This window comes from Rhinolophus sinicus, chromosome 3 (assembly GCF_057876585.1).
Source record: "Rhinolophus sinicus isolate RSI-liver-muscle chromosome 3, RSI-T2T, whole genome shotgun sequence".
Classification (NCBI taxonomy): Eukaryota; Metazoa; Chordata; class Mammalia; order Chiroptera; family Rhinolophidae; genus Rhinolophus; species Rhinolophus sinicus.
In genome coordinates this window covers 30,738,462-30,756,652 of record NC_142503.1, presented here as the reverse complement: position 1 = coordinate 30,756,652, position 18,191 = coordinate 30,738,462, and positions in this window count along the sequence as shown.

Here is an 18,191-nt window from a genome sequence, read left to right as displayed (position 1 = left end):
TTAAAATAAAAAATCATGGCTCTATTGTGGCATGTTTCCTAATTGTAATTTCCTTTTTTTAGCATATGTGTCTAAATTCTCATTAATGCCTTTCTGTATTATGAAAATAGCATAGAAAATGTCTATATTGGAATGTTTTTTAAAAAAAATTTTGTTGCATATAATTGAAAGAGTGTATCTAATATGTATCTAATTTTACTCTGAATTAAAAAATTAACTGAGTATTAGAAAATATATTTTCAATTTAAAATTAGTAATAATGGTTTAAAAGTGAATTTAAAGGACTAGATAATCGAAAATATGGATTTTTTTTCCTCTGGTTATACTCACAGGAAATTCAAATTTTGTTAATTCACCTTCTGAAGTCCAACAAAAAAGTATGCCTAGAACTGGGACTCTGTATTTTGACACATCACACAGGAAGTTAGAAAAGAATTTTCAAAACATACCAAATATATTTAGGAAATTTAAAAGACAACTATGGCCTTGATATAAATGTACATTTAAAATTAATTTAATGTATAGAACATATTTACTTGTTGTCCTGAATCAATTTTTTAAAAAATTGCAGTCTCATTTTAAATTGATTCAGCAAAAATGGTTTCAAAATTTGTATTCTATGACAATGTCTACTGCTAAAAAAGGGAACCAACATTCCAAATAGAGCATTTTAATGATTCCAGCAGTCAAGGAAAAAAGAAAAATATATTCAGAAGGATAATAGCATATTTTACTATGCTTTATACTTGATTGTTACCTTAATTGAAATAATTAAATATATATGTTACAGTGATTAACAGTTAATAAAGAAGGGTTTGTGTTGTAAAGCATGTGAAGCCAATATAAAAGGAGTATTTTAATTGGGCAGTGACAAGATTAAAAAACAATGGTTAGGGAAATCTACTTCTGAAAAGATGGAATAGACATATTTTCCCCTAGTCCTCCTCCTAAGTACAACTAACAACCTTGGACCTTATTAAGCAAACAGTAAACACCAAAAGGTGAACAGAAGAATGCAGACCAACTAGGGACTTTGGAACATGAAATAATAAACACCAGTTGGACTCCTGATTTTTCTTTTTGCCTCATATGTCCCAGACTAGATGCTAGAGAAGCCAATCGCCTAGGAATACCACAAGGTACAGATACAGAAAGCTCCCCCAGAAGCCTGCTGTCTTTACCAAAGAACCAGGACAAGAGATACCTAGCAAGACAGAAAAACATTTAGACAATAACTATTGTACTTCTGCCAAACACCACTATTGCGGCTCCACCCCCACAACCAGCAACGAAGGCTGAGTGGGGAGCTGAGACTTTCAACCCATCTGGTGGTAACGAGCAACCTTCCCACTCCTGGTGGAGCCTGAACTCCCACTGCTGCCCTGGAGGAGCAAGGTACCCCTCTGGAGTGTTAATAGGAGCAAAATAAAGAACCTGTATGTTCAACTGCACCTGACAGTAACAAGGTGAAGTACCTCTTTTCCTACCAAAGTGTCTCATAATACCTAAAATATCTAGGTTGCAGGAAAAACTCAAACTCACTTGTCATACCACAAATCATGAATTCTCTCCCTGAATTTTGACAAAATTCAATGCCCAATCATGACAAAAACTCAGAAAACTAGGAATATGGGAGAATATCCCCAACTTGATGAACTTCTACAAAAATCCTGTAACTAATATGTTTAATGGTGAAAGTCAAAGGCTTTCTTCTTAAGTAATTGTGAACAATGCAAAGGTGTCCTTGTCCAACATATTACAGGAAATTCTATGAAGCTCGAGAAGATAAGAAAAGGAAAAAAAAGACTTACAAATTGGAAAGGAAGATAAAATCTGTACCTAGTTGCAGATGACATGAGGTCTACATAAAAAAAAAAAAATCCTAAATAATATACCAAAAACTCCTAGAACTGATAAATGAGTTCAGTAATGTCTCTAGATCCAAGTAAAACATACAAAAATTAGTTGCATTTATATATAAAGCAATGACCACATGGAAACTGAAAATGAGAATACATTACCATATATAATTTCTCAAAACAAAAAAATCAAACACATAGGTAGAAATCTAACAACACATGCACAAGACCCCTATGCTGAAAACTACAAAACACTGATGAAAGAAATCAAAGATCTAAATGAATAGATAGCTCGTGTGTGTGGATTGGAAGATTCAACAAAGTAAAGATGTCAATGCTCCCCAAAGTGATATACAGATTTAATGCAATTATTATAAAATCCCAGCAAGAATTTTTCTAAAGATGAAAGTGAGATTATTCTAAAATATATTTGGAAAGGAAAAAGAAATACAACAAACAATTTATAAAAATCAGAGTAAAGTTGGAGAAATTGCTTCATTTCCTTTCAAGATATGTTATATAGCTACCTAATCCAGACTAGTGGTACTGGCAGGATAGCTACATGGAACAATGGAACAGCAAATAACTCAGAAATAGCCCCACACAAGTATTGCCAACGAGTCTTTTCAACAAATGTTGCTGGAAGAATTGGATATCTAAAAAGATGAACTTCATCGAAAACCTCACACATTTCATAAAAATTATCTCAAAATAAATCATACATTTAATTATAAAGCTTCAAACTATAAATCTTTCACACCCATGTTCATAGCAGCACTATTTACAATAGCCAAGAGGTGGAAGCAACCCAAATGTCCATTAACAGAGGAATGGATAAACAAAATGTGGTATACTCATACAATGGAATATTATTCAGCTTTAAAAAAAAAGAAATCCTGTCACATGCTACAAGATGAGCCTTGAGGACATTATGCAGAGTGAAATAAGCAAGTCACAAAAAGACAAACACTGTTATGATTATACTTCTGTGAGTTATGTAAAATAGTCAAATACTGAAAAACAAAACAAAAAACAAAGTAGAATGGTGGTTAACCAGGGGCTGGGAACGAGCAGGGAAAAAGAAGTTGTTTAGTGAATATAGAGTTTCAGTCCTGCAAGATGAAAAAGTTGTGGAAATTTGTTTTACAACAATGTGAATAATTTAACACTTGTGAACTATATACTTAAAAATGGTTACAATGGTAAATTTTATGAATGTGTTTATTTCAGCCACGATAAAAAAGTGATAGGAGAAAAAAAATTAACTTATAAATCTTTTGGACGGAAATCAAGAGAATACCTTTGGGACCTAGCTAGGGCTTGGTCCACAGGCATGACAGCAAAAGAATAATCCATAAAATAAAAATAAAAATAAAAATAAACTAATAAATTATACTTCATTAAAATTAAAGATTTTTAATCTGCAAAAGACACTCTTAAGAGGATGAAGATAAATTCCACACTAGGAGAAAATATTTGCAAACCAGGTATCTAATAAAGGGCTTGCATCTAGAACATATAAAGTATCTCAAAACTCAGCAGTAACAGCAAAACAAATATTCCAACTAGAAAATGAGTAGAACTATGACATCATAAAACGGCAGCATGAGGTGAGCCTCTTGAAATCTCCCATGGAATTTACAACAAATTGAACAACTATAACTCCACAAAGGACTCCCTGCACAGCAGACAAGCAAAACTAAGAGGTGCACTACTGAAATCATCTAAAGGTGGGCAAATTGCACAAGTGCAGGTGGAGGGAAGGAAGAAGTGCGGAGATGGGGTCCCGAGGTGCAGGTCACAGACCTAGCTCGGTGCTCTGAGCTCGCTGCATTCCGGAACTACTGCAGCTGTGGGAGAGGGAAGAACTCAGACTGCTAGGGCTCCGCTTATGGCCCACAGGGCTGAGGAGACAGTATATAACATGGCTGAACCCAATGCTCATGGCAGAGACCTTGGAGCAAAGACTGAGGGAAGAAGGCTCAAAACAGTGGTTTAACCCCTCACTGCCGAGCAGAGAACGGGAGCCTTAGGCACTGAGACTAGCTGCCCTCTCCCTAACCTCCCAGAGCTTGCCCTGCCCCCATCTGCCCAGTGCTAGAAGGGGAACAGTAGCAGTGTCAGATTAAAAGAACAGAATATTTGCAGTTCTGAGAACTGCAGTCTGCAGACACAGACTCGCAGCCCAAATAGTTCCGGCAAAGGGGAGGGAGCTGTGGAAACAGGACCGGCTGTGGTGGTGGTCACAGCCATTGCTCTGGGCCACCTCTCACAACCCACCCTGCCTCTGTCCCCAACTATCTGGGCAGATCCCTGCAGGAGTAAACAGAACTCCTGAAACACATGGCTCTGAATCTGGTGCAGGAAGAGCTTTGGAACTTCAAAAGTTCTCCGCATCCCCACACGGACAGGGCACCCTATGACCCAGGTGAACTGTTCACAGAGGAGAAGCCCGCCCTTCAGGGAATCCTCCCATTGTGTGAGAAGCTGGAATAGTGCAGAGAAAGGATAACACTACAGTGTGAGAGAGAAAAAAAGGCTGCAGTCAGAGAGAAAATAAAATGTTCTACCAACATGTACTGGAAAACAAAAGAAAAACCTCTTCCTATCAACCTGTTGCACAACCCACTCCTGTAGATGTCTAGGAAGAGAAACAATAAATCATTAATTGCCATGAATAACCAAGGCAACAAGACAGCTCAGAAAGAAACTGAAATGTCTCCAGAAAATGAACTTAAAGATATGGAAATATGTGACATAAATGACAGAGAATTCAAGATTGCAGTTCTGAAAAAGCTCAACGAGATGCAAGAAAACACAGAAAGGCTGTTTAATGAACTCAGAAACACAATCAAAGAACAACATGAACATTTTACCAAAGAGACTGAAATTTTAAAGAAGAACCAAATAGAATTTCTGTAGATTAAGGACTCAATAGAAGAAATTAAGAATGAAATAACCAGCTTAGGTAGTAGAGTTGACCAGATGGAGGAAAGAATCAGTGACATCGAAGATAGAAACTTGGAAATGACACGGATGGAAGAAGAAAGAGACTTGAGACATAAAAGAAATGAAAGAAATGTACAAGAACTTTCTGACTCCATCAGAAAGAGCAATATAAGAATAATGGGCATACCGGAAGGAGAAGAAAGAGAGTAGGGAACAGAGTATATTCAAACCAACAGTCTATGAGAACTTCCCAAACTTGTGGAAAGAACTGGATCCTCAAATCCAAGAAGCAAATAGAACACCTAATTATCTCAACCCCAACAGGGCTTCTCCAAGGCACATTGTATTGAAGCTGTCTAAAATCAACAACAAAGAAAGAATCCTCAAGGCAGCCAGGGAAAAGGAAAGCCCATTAGAGTATCATCAGATTTTTCAGCAGAAACTCTACAAGCCAGGAGGGAGTAGAACCAAATATTCAAACTATTGAAAGAGAGAAATTATGAGCCAAGAATAATATACCCAGCAAAGATATCCTTTAGATATGAAGGAGGAATAAAGACCTTTCCAGACATGCAGAAGTTGAGGGAATTTTCTAATACACAACCTACACTACAAGAAATACTAAAGAAGGCTATTCAACCACCATCAACAGGGACAATTTGTGGCAACCAAAACATAAAAAGGGGGAGAGTAAAGGCCTGAAGCAGAATATGGGAATGGAGAAAGTAAGCATGCTGAAGAAAATGGAATACTCTAAATATTAAACTTTCTTTTACATAAACTTAATGGTAACTACTAAAAAAAAAAATAAAAAAAAAATCCAGAACTGAAATATATACTGTAATAAAAGAAGAAACAGAGGGAAAAATCATAGAATACCACCGCACAGAAATAATAGACGACAACAACAAAAAGGCAAAGAAACAATGAAGACACAGTCTTACCAGAAAACTAAAGATAGAATGAGAGGAAATCCTCACATATCAACAGTCACCCTAAATGTAAATGGACTGAACTCACCAATAAAAAGGCACAGAGTAGCAGATTGGATCAAAAAAACTAAACCCAACCATATGCTGCCTTCAAGAGACACATCTCAGCTACAAGGACAAGCATAGACTCAAAGTGAAAGGGTGGAAATTGACACTCCAAGCAAATGGTATCCAGAGAAAATCAGGTGTATCCATACTGATATCAGATGAAACAGACTTCAGGGTGAAGAAGATAACAAGAGACAAAGATGGACATTTCATAATGGTAAAGGGGACTATACAACAAGAAGGCATAACAGTCATCAATATTTATGCCCCCATAATCAGGGAGCACCGAAATATTCCAAGCAACTACTAACAGAACTAAAGGGAGAAATTGACCAACACACAATTATACTATGGGACCTAAATGCATTATTGACAGCTATGGATAGATCATCCAAACAGAAAATAAATAACGAAATAGCAGCCCGAAATGACACATTAGATGAAATGGACATAACTCACATTTATAGAGCCCTTCATTCTAAAACATCAGACTATACATTTATTTTCTAGTGTACATGGAACATCCTCAAAAATAGACCATATATTGGGACATAAAACTAGCCTCAGCAAATTTAAGAAGATTGAAATCATACCAAGCATATTCTCTGATCATAAGGCTTTGAAATTGGATATTAACTGCAAAAAGAAAGCAGGAAAAACCACAAATACATGGAGATTATACAACATACTTTTAAAGAATGACTGGGTCAAAGAAGAAATTAGAGGAGAGATCAAAAGATACATAGAAACAAATGACAATGAAAATACATCCTACCAAAAATTTTGGGATGCAGTGAAAGCAGTTTTAAGAGGGAAATTTATATTATTACAGGCCTATCTCAAGAAAGAAAAATCCCAGATAAATAACCTCATGTTATACCTTAAAGAACTAGAAAAAGAAGAACAAATGAAACCCAAGGTCAGCAGAAGAAAGGAAATAATAAAAATCAGAGCAGAACTAAATGAAATAGAGAACAAAAAGACAATACTAAAAAATTAAAGTGACAAAGAGCTGGTTCTTTGAAAAGATTAACAAAATTGACAAACTCTTGGCTAGACTCACTAAGATAAAAAGAGAGGACACTAATAAACAAAATCAGAAATGAAAAAGGGAAGTTATCACGGATGCCACAGAAATACAAAGGATCATCAAAGAATACTATGAAGGACTATATGCCACCAAATTCAACAACCTAGAAGAAATGGACAACTTCTTAGAAACATATAGCCTTCCACGGCTGAACCATGAAGAACTGGAAAATCTAAACAGACCAATCACCAGTAATGAAATTGAATCAGTCATCCAAAACTTTCCCAAAAGCAAAAGTCTGGGACCAGATAGCTTCACTAGTGAATTCTACCAAACCTTCAAAGAGGATCTAATACCAATCCTGCTCAAACTCTTCCAAAAAATTGAAGAAGAGACAGTACTCCCTAACTCATTTTATGAGGCCAACATTACCCTAATACCAAAACCTGGTAAGGACAACACAAAAAAAGAGAACTACAGACCAATATCTCTGATGAATACCGATGTAAAAATGCTAAACAAAATTCTAGCAAATCGAATACAACAATGCATTAAAAAGATTATTCACCCTGGGGTTCATCCCAGGGGCACAAAGATGGTTCAACATACACAAATCCATCAATGTGATACATCACATAAACAAAATAAATGACAAAAATCATATGATTATATCAATTGATGCAGAAAAAGCATTTGACAAGATACAATATCCATTTATGATTAAAACACTTAATAAAATAGGTATAGAAGGAAAATACCTTAACAAAATAAAGGCTATATATGACAAGCCCTCAGCTGATCTCATAATTAACGGTGAAAAACTGAAGCCCTTTGCTCTACGTTCAGGAACACGACAGGGCTGTCCCTTATCACCTCTACTTTTCAACCTAGTGTTGGAAGTCCTTGCCAGAGCAATCAGGCAAGAGAAAGAAAGAAAAGGCATCCAAATTGAGAGTGAAAAAGTTAAATTGTCACTCTTTGCAGATGATGTGATGCTATATATAGAAAACCCTAAAGACTCCACCAAAAAGCTATTAGAAACAATCAAAGAATATAGTAAAGTTGCTGGCTACAAAATCAACGTACAAAAGTCCATTGCATTCCTATATGGTAACAATGAAATCTCAGAAAAAGAAATAAAAATAATAATAATTCCTTTTGCAATTGCAGCAAAAATAATAAAATACCTATGAATAAACTTACCCAAGGATGTGAAAGACCTATATGCTGAAAACTATAAGACATTTTTAAAAGAAGTTGGAGAAGACACAAAGATATGGAAAGACATTCCGTGCTCATGGATTGGGAGAATCAACATAGTTAAAATGGCCATATTACCCAGAGCAATATACAGATTTTATGCAATCCCCATCAAAATCCAAATGGCAGTTTTTAAAGAAATAGAAAAAAAAAAATCATCCGATTTGTTTGGAACCACAAAAGACCCTGAATAGCCAAAGCAATCTTAAGAAAAAAGAACAATGCTGGAGGTATCACACTGCCTGACTTTAGCTTGTACAACAGGGCAACAATAATCAAAACAGCATGGTACTGGCAGAAAAACAGACACAAAGACCAATGGAATAGAACTGAGAACCCAGAAATGAAACCACATAAATATGGACAGATAATTTTTGACAAAGAAGCAAAAAACATACAATGGAGAAAAGACAGCCTCTTCAATAAATGGTGCTGGCAGAATTGAATAGCCATGTGCAAAGAATGAAACTGGACTGCTATCTGTCACCATGTATCAAAATTAATTCAAAATGGATCAAAGACTTAAGCATGAGACCTGAAACAATAAATTGCATGGAAGAAAACATAGGTACTAAACTTATGGACCTTGGGTTCAAAGAGCATTTTATGAATTTGACTCCAAAGGCAAGCGAAGTATAAGCGAAAATAAATGAATGGGACTATATCAAACTTAAAAGCTTCTGCACAGCAAAAGAAACCATTGACAAAATAAAGAGGCAACCAACTGAATGGGAGAAGATTTTTGCCAACAGTGCTTCTGATAAGTGGCTAATATCCAAAACATACAAGGAACTCATGCAACTCAACAACAAAAGAACAAACAACCCAATTGAAAAACGAGCAGAGGACCTGAAGAGGCGTTTTTCCAAAGAGGACATACAAATGGCAAATAGACATGAAAAAATGTTCAACATCACTAATCATCAGAAAAATGCAAATGAAAACCACAATAAGATATCACCTCACCTCAGTTAGAATGGCTGTCATCAACAAGACAAATAATAACAAGTGTTGGAGAGGCTGTGGAGAAAAAGGAACCCTCATACACTGTTGGTGGGAATGCAGACTGGTGCAGCCGCTATGGAAGGCAGTGTGGAGGCTCCTAAAAAAATTACGAATAGAATTACCATATGACCCAGCAATTCCTCTCCTGGGTATCTACCCAAAAAACCTGAAAACATTTATACATAAAGACAAGTGTGCTTCAGTGTTCATTGCAGCTTTATTTACGGTGGCCAAGACATGGAAACAACCAAAATGTCCTTCGATAGATGAATGGATAAAGAAGTTGTGGTATATGTACACAATGGAATACTATTTGGTGGTAAGAAAAGATGAAATAGGACCATTTGTGACAACATGGATGGATCTTGAGATTATAATGCTAAGCGAAATAAGTCGGACAGAAAAAGCAGAGAACCACATGATTTCACTGATATGTGGTATATAAACCCAAAACAACAAGACAAACAAAAACTCATATACACAGACAATACTTTAGTAGTTACCAGAGGGTAAGGGGGGAGGGGGTCGTAGATGAGGGTAAAGGGGATCAAATATATGGTGATGGAAGAACTGACTCTGGGTAGTGAACACACGATGGGATTTATAGATGATGTAATACAGAATTGTACACCTGAAATCTATGTAACTTGACTAACAATTGTCACCCCAATAAACTTTAATTTAAAAAAATTAAATAAAAAAGATGCATTGCCATAAATCCCCCTCAAAATACTTCCCTTCACTTCGAACACACTTATCCCATGGTTCTTGCCACTTTCTGAAGCAGTTCTGGAAGTCCTCTTTCCTGAGTGTCTGCAGTTGTGCTGTCCTGGCTGCCTCAATGTCCTGAATCAATTCAAAACATATACTTTTCATGGTCCTTTTGATTTTGGGGAAGAGCCAGAAGTCACAGGGTGACAGATCCGGTGAATAAGGTGGATGAAAACACTCCATAATGTTTATATTTGACAGAAATTACCATTCCAGAAGGGATGTGTGACACGGAGCCTTTCTGTTGTGATCACAAAATACAGTGAATGCTTTTGCCGAGTGCCATCCAATGGAAAGGCAGGGATCTCCCATATGGGAAGCGGCCTACAGAACCTTAGTAACAGTGTGTGACCAGTTTCAACTTGATCGGTGGAGTCAGTCGGGTGTGAAGTACGGTTGAGAGAAGGTGTATTTTGAAGTGTGTCCCAGATCATCCTCCGTCATGACAATGCTCCGTAATACACATCGCTTCTGGTTCTGCAATTTCTGTCAAATAAAGACATTACAGTATGTCCTCATCTACCTTATTCACTGGAGCTGGTACGATGCGACTTCTGGCTGTTCCCAAAAGTCAAGATGATTCAGGACATCGAGGCAGCCAGGACAGCCCAACTAAGGACCTTCATGAAAGATGGCTTCCAGAACTGCTTCAGAAAGTGACAAGAACAATGGGTTAAGTGTGTTCAAAGAGGGGGGGAGTATTCTGAGGGGGATTCATGGCAATGTGTCTTTTATTGTAATAATTTCTTTTTAAATTTAGACATTCACCATATATTTTGATCACACCATGCCTATATATATATATATATATATATATATATATATATATATATATATACTTACGTTTGTATATATTTTATTCTTAATAGACAACACATGTTTGTAAGTTTCTTCCCATCACTGAATAATTGGCAATATTTACATACAAACTTAAAATCAGCTGAGCACAAGGATCTTTATTTTGTGCTTTGTAATATAAGAGATAGAAATTATTTATGTTAAATCTCTCATTGTACCTAACCATAGCTGCAAGGGACACTTTATACTGACAAAAAAGTTTATTTTATATTGAAACTAAATCCATATTCAAGGGTGAATCAAAACTTTGTACATTTACAAAAATATATCTGCACATACAAAATACCAGAGTAAATGTTCATATTCACATCACCTTATTATAATTATATTATATTTACTCATATTTGTTTCTTTGAATAGGGTACTGGAGCCATTATAATCGCTACCATTGAGACAAACAAAATCTTTAATTCAATCAAAATAAGATATTTTAAAACGGTATGAAAATAAGTATGTTTTCTCAAAAGAGAAACGAAAGTCTTTTCAAGTTATAAAAGTACACAAAGAGATGACAGAAACAATACAAACCTTTTTATATGAGGGAAATCACAAGTAAGAAAATGAATCCTCAGCCATGAAACTTAGATTTCCGTTCTCTCACCTTGTAAGTAGTGCCTTACTATTTTCTATGGTATTATTTTGAGCATCACAATTAACTGAAAGAAGTTGAAGAGTTCATGACCCAAAAACTTGTAGGCTGCACTCAACATTACAGTCAACTGCAGAGAGAAATCATGGTGTGCCTTTGTAAAATGGACACAGACATCTCATTTGGGGCTCTTAATCTAACTTTAAACCATGTGAAACCTGTCATTCTTACTTTTTGGTTTTAATCATAGGAATTTGCCAAAATACTAATTCCTTTGGATCTGTGTTCCTACCACTGTACACAGTCTAAATGGGTGCCAATTACTGTAATAAGATGTTTCAGAAAAGCACTCAGTATCCATAGGATTGAGTTTAGGCTGCAAGCTTCTTAGCTCAAATCAGAGGTATTAAAAGATAGGAGCTGAAAGGTCTAACTTAAGACAGCATGAACCATGACACCGTTGAATTTTTACAAAATCCTGGGCTGTGGCGAAATGTTTTACATTCATAAGCTTTGAACTGCTGAGAACATAAATAAGAACTTAACGTCCATTTTCCATCCATTTTCCTTTTATACCACATAGCATAGAATGGGTTAGAGTTTACTAACTCATGTCTGGCAAAAATTGTTGTTAATTAGCATCTAAGTGAGGGAGAAAACTGGAGCTCAGCCAGGATCTTTGTTGTAGCCTCAGAAATCCCGAGAAGTTACATTTGGGGAGGGAAGTTAAGGTATTTATAGAGACCATAATTTGAAACTAGCTTGTTTTCTTGGAATTAGGTCACAGTTGGGCCGAGAGGAAAGAGCCCTTTTATTCCCACGTCTCTTCACAAACTCTTCTCCCCTCCAAACCCTAGTTTTTTATGTTTTGAAAGAGAGAATAGGAATTAACAAAAGAAGGAAATGAACTTCTTAAACTTAAATTGTGCAGAGCAGTCTTTTCACTTTATTTCATCTCATCTAGGATAATACCTGAACATTTTTGCAATAAGGGTATATTGAAACTTTCCTTGCTCATATTTTTAGCATTTGTTTGTTAAAGCCCTTAGTGCCACTGAAGATTCAATTAACATTGTAATGACAGGTACGTTATACCTGTTATTTCATCCAAATCATGGGGATGACTGTAAATGCTGTGAGACTTGCTTATGCCTTCCATAAGCGATAATCGGGGGCTTACTTTGCTCACTGGTTTGCTGGCCACTGGGATTACATGACTGAAAGAAGCAGTTCCTCAAGAATTTACAGGCAGTGTTGGGCAACAACAACAACAAATTCACTACAATGTGAAAAATGCTTTCTTCTTCACTGAATAATTTCTGGAATATAAGTAGAAGAGAGCATATAAGAGAGATCTTACCTAGGTCACTTTCATGGAAATGGGATGACCTCTGCATGGGCTTTCCTGCAGAAATGAACACCTTCTCAAGTTCTCTGTTTTACCAATTCCTGGCATTTTTTCAAAGTCCTCGCTCTTAGGTGTCATGTCCCTCTGGTTTGTCCCTCAAATCTCCTTTGATGCTGTGGTGCTTCTGCCTCAGCTGTACTGCCTGCATTAATTGCCATTATGCCATTTGCCATTATGACAAAACAAATTTTGGGCATAGCCCTACCCAGGAAGAGACTGGCACTGTGAATTTTGGAAGAGTCCTCTTGCGTTCTCCTTGACTGCTTCATCCGAAGATGTGGACTAGTTCCTTTCCTTTAATTTCTCATGACAGATAATATTTACCAAGATATTACTGAAGGCCTGACCATACGGGAAGGGAATATAGCATAGAAAATAATTTGCAATTATTACACAGTTGCAGCCCTGTGCTACAGAATTGTTACCAGGCTCCATCTGTTAAATCCAGGTTGCTCCACCAATGGGAGAACTCCCAACGTCTTACATGTTCCGGCCACATGTCCGAAACACTTAGAGAAAAGGAAAGCTTTTCACACTTCTCACCCTAAGGTATCCCTCCGGAGGCTCGTTTTCTTGCCCAGGATTGACATCTTTCCAGTGTGACTGACTGTAGGAATACTCACTGAGGTAAAATTCTACTCCTGCCCGTAAAACAATCACAGTGAAACAATCCCACAGTAGTGGGAGATCTAATATATTTCCCTAATTTTGAATTGTATACTGTTAAATAATAGTTTGTTGTGTCAAACAGTGTTGTTTAGGATGGGATACACCAAATTCGTTGCATTTCCTTTTTGGTCTCTTCCCAGCAAATAAATAAATATATATATATATATATATATATATATATATATATATATATATATATATATATAAATTTAGGGGAGAATCTCACTAAGATTCTTGCTGTGCGTAAAAATGAAACCGACAACATAATAATTCATCAAGTAGCACTTTGAAGATTCGTGAAGATTCCTTTAACAAACTTACTATCCAAAAAAAATAAATGACCAGTATCATACCAGTTTACCATCCTAATTATACTGGGTATAATAGAATAATAGATAGGATATACACTTCATGATTGTATAAGAACAGTAGCTGGATAAGTACATGTATAATCAATTATTCATCCATTCATACACACATATTGTGCAACTGTGCCTGGAATGGGTGTTGGTCTGGGAGACATAGTGGCAAACAAAATAAAATGCCTATTTCAAACTTATCTTCTAGTGAAGAAGACACATACACAAAAAGGCAAATAAAGTATAGAATAGCTTAACTGGTATTAACAAATGCTATACAGAAAAATAAAGCATACAAAGAAAGACTAACTTGTTTTAAGAAATAGTGGTTAGAAGGCTTCTCTGGAGGAGGTCCAAGTGGAGACCAGACAGAAGTTATGTGTGTGTCTGGGGGAAAGAGTGCAACAGGCTGAGAGACGGAGAGAACCTAGGTCCTAGATAATAATGTGCTTGATGTGTCCAAGGAGCAGCGGAATGAAGATGAAGGGTAGGAAATAAGAGATAAAATTAGCCAAGGAACATGTTGGGCATGAAAAGGATTTTAATTTTATTCTCATTGGTGTGAAAAGTTAGAATTACGTACAGCTTCAAGTGGTGAAAAATTTAGAACAGTTTAAGAAAGATAGAAGATTAATTCTCTTTTCTATAAAGGCATCAAGATATAGTTATCCTGTTCAGCTTCAAAAAATTATCAGACACATAGATAGCTTCTCTATCTTGCTGTTCAGTCATCCTCAGAATATAGCTTTAGCCTCAGCAACTGAAATGGCTGGATGAGTTCCAGCCTTCAAGTCGGCATTTCAATCAGCAGAAAGTACAAAGGAGCAAAGAAAATCCTTCTATTTATAAAGTTATAGCCAAGAAAGTTTTCAAGACGTTTATACTTACATTCCATTGAATAGAACTTAAGTCTTATGGCCACACTTAGCTTTGAGAGAAAGTAGAAAATGTACTTTTTGTTCTAGGCGTTTGTGACGATATCAGGGGTTATAGTCTCAAAGAAGAATGGTAAACAGTATTGGTGAAAAGGAGTAGGCTCTGATATAAGGAGTCAGTGGATGGCGTAGAGCAGAAGCAGGACACAATATGACTTACGGTATGAAAGGATCACTTTGCTATGTGGAGAATGGGAGATGTAAGAGTTGACGTAGGGAGACCAGACAAAAGTTTACAGTAGTAGTGAGAACGCAGTCTATAGTTATTATATAAAAGGAAGGAAAGGGAAGGGAAGGGAAGGGAAGGGAAGGGAAGGGAAAGGAACGGAAGGGAAGGGAAGGGAAGGGAAGGGAAGGGAAGGGAAGGGAAGGGAAGGAAAAAGGGAGAGAGAGGTAGAGAAGGAGGGAAGAAGGGAGGGAGGGAGGAAGGCAGGGAAGGAGACAGAGAGAGAGAAAGGAAGGGAGGGAGGGAGGAAGGAAGGAAGCAAGCAATGAAGGAAAGAAGAAAATGACAGTTATCCTTATGAAGGGCTATGGTTGAAGGCAACAAGAAAGATAATCTGGTAAGGCTACTTATAGTTTTGACTTTTCCTGGACTTTTCCTATAATTTTCCACATTAATTATCTCTACAAAATGTTTTCGATGATGTATGAACTTTTTTACCAAAGAGATAAAATTTATGCTTTGTTTCTGAACAGACATCCACCTTGGCTATGAAAATGCAGTTTGTGTTGTGCATCCTTGAGGACAAGGTAGAGAGGAAGAAAAATATAAGAAGAAACAGAAGCCAGGAAACAAGTCATTATTTTTTCATCAGCTAAAGAGCATTCAATTTGATTTCCAAAATAATTTGGTGTGTTTGGTATCTTGGTATTAAGGCCAGCTGTCTGCGGTGTCTGAGTTGAGTAGCACTAGGAAAATTCCACCAATTATAAATATATCCTCCACTCTTTCAGTGAAATCATTTATTTGGGAAAGCACCACTTAGAAAGTCAGGCGCCTATAAAGAGAACACCAAAAGTCAATTTTGTAAAGGGTAGTATGGTGGATGGTTCCATGCCTGACTATATATAGACGAAGAAGGATACTGTTTCAGTATTTTTATACTTCACTTTAGTATGCTTTGGAGTTTAACAGAATTATTTTAGGAAGTTTTTCAATAAACAAAATATGCCAAGTCAGCAACAAACCTACACTTAGTGAATCTACACTAAGTTGAATCTATAAGAATGCTGTACATTTAGTGTAACTAGACCAGACCAATCCCTACAGTCTAAGAATGGCTAGGAACTAAAGATGAAGCACAGTAATCCCCCCTTAGCCACATTTTCACTTTTCATGGTTTCAGTTACCTGCAGTCAACCAGTCAGAAAATATTAAATCAAAAATTCCAGAAATAAGTAATTTGTACGTTTGAAATTGCTCACTATTCTGAGTCATGTGATGAAATCTTGTGCCGTCCCAGCTCTGCCCTGTCAGGAGGTGAATCATCCCTTTGTTCAGCTTACCACATTGTATAAGCTCCCCACCCATCAGTCACCCTTCTGGTTATCAGATCTACTGTCCCAGTGTGGCAGTGCTTGTGTTCAAGTAATCCCTATTTCACTTAATAGTGGCCCCAATACACAAGAGCAGTAATGCTGGCAATTTGAATATGTCAAAGGGAAGCCATAAAGTGCTTCCTTTAAGAGAAGAGGTATCTATATATAGGAAATAACATAATATATATGAGGTTTGGTATTATCCATGGTTTCAGGCATCCACCGGGGGTCTTGGAGTGTACCCCTGTGGATAAGGGGAGACTATTGTAGTTGCTTCAGAGTTCTTGATAGTCTTCATGGATCATCAGTGAATTTGATTTCTCCATGGTATTATTTCCTCTATATTCTGCTGTAATGTGTGGATAGAACCCGAAGAACACGCTGTTCATGAGTACAAATGATACTTGAGATCAATTCTAACACTTATGAATTAGAAAATACCAAAGTGTCTTTTTATAGAAGCATGGCTTCTTTTCAAAATTTGGAATTAGCATACACGCTCCTAATTATGTCTCATCTCATAATTAATCAAGAATAAAAACATCATACAGTGGAAAAAATTCAGCCCTTTAATAATTCAAAACGTCGTAGATCTTTAAATGTTTTTCTTTTTAGAAGAATATGAAATGTTACAGGAACTGAAACTTGATAATCATTATGTATATCAAGGAAAAGGTCACCATATGTTATCAAAACGCTAAGTGAATTCAGTTTTAATGAATCATAGATGATTGATTTTGTTGAATATATTCCTTTGATAGTAATTATCTTCTGAAAAAGAGAAACATATTATCTTGCTTATATGTTCTTTTGGTCATCCCACTAAGTGGTGCCAATCTCAAGAATGAGAAACGACTCCTGATTTGATTTCTGTCCATATAATCATAGATTATTTTATTATTACTAAAAGGTAGAAATTATTTTATTATTACTAAAAGGTAGAAATTCAATGGAAAAATAATGTTTTCAACTAGTGAATATATAATGGAGGGAGTTCTTCGGGGAGGAGAGAACACAAACAAAGGTGCATAGATGAGAACTACAAGGCAAACTCAAGGAATGCTGAAAATTGTGGAACCAGTTATTAAAATGGAGAATAGAAGTGGAAGGCTATGAGTTAACTGTTGGTTACTGAGTCTGTAAAAGTAAATGGGAGCATTTTGTGAAAAATCTTGAATAAAAATCCTAAGTAGCTTATAATTTCTTCTATATATAATTAAGAGTTTATAGATGAAACACAACTGTTATTCTTTGACTTTTAAAACATTGACTCTGTTTAACCAAAGTAATGGTGACCATCTAAATTAAAATCTCCCAACATATTCTTCAAAACAATACAAATTAACAAGAACAACAAAGAAAACTACACAAATCCAAGTCTTCAGTAGAAGTAGAAAACAGAGAACAGTACAATTTCAATTTACCTGTATGTAGAAAACAAATACCACTTTCTGGTGGAACTATTTCTTGAGTTCCTACCAAACGTCTGCAGAGAGTAAAGGGAAGACATTTTGAAAAATAGTCTGGAAGATAGGAGAAGGAAATGGAGAGCTTGACAAAGGTGGTAGTTGGGAATATAGGTTCTGGATTGGTTTGTTTGCGTATGAAAGGCATGCTACAGGTGAGTTGTTTGCTATCTCTAGGAATTAGCTAGCCTTGGGAGGGGCAGTCCATCCAGAGTCAGCAAGGCCCCAAGATGTCAAAGCATCAAAAATACAGAATAAGACATGATTCATATATTGGTAAAAGGGGAAACATAAACTGAAAATAAAGAATTTTAAAAAATAAGTAAAAAAATACTGTAGCCAGTGCAATACAGTAAGAAAAATAATATAAATGCTTACAGGTGGGAAGGAAGAAATAAAGTTGTTCCTATTTATAGATGACATCATTGTTAATGTAAAATATTGCAAAAAA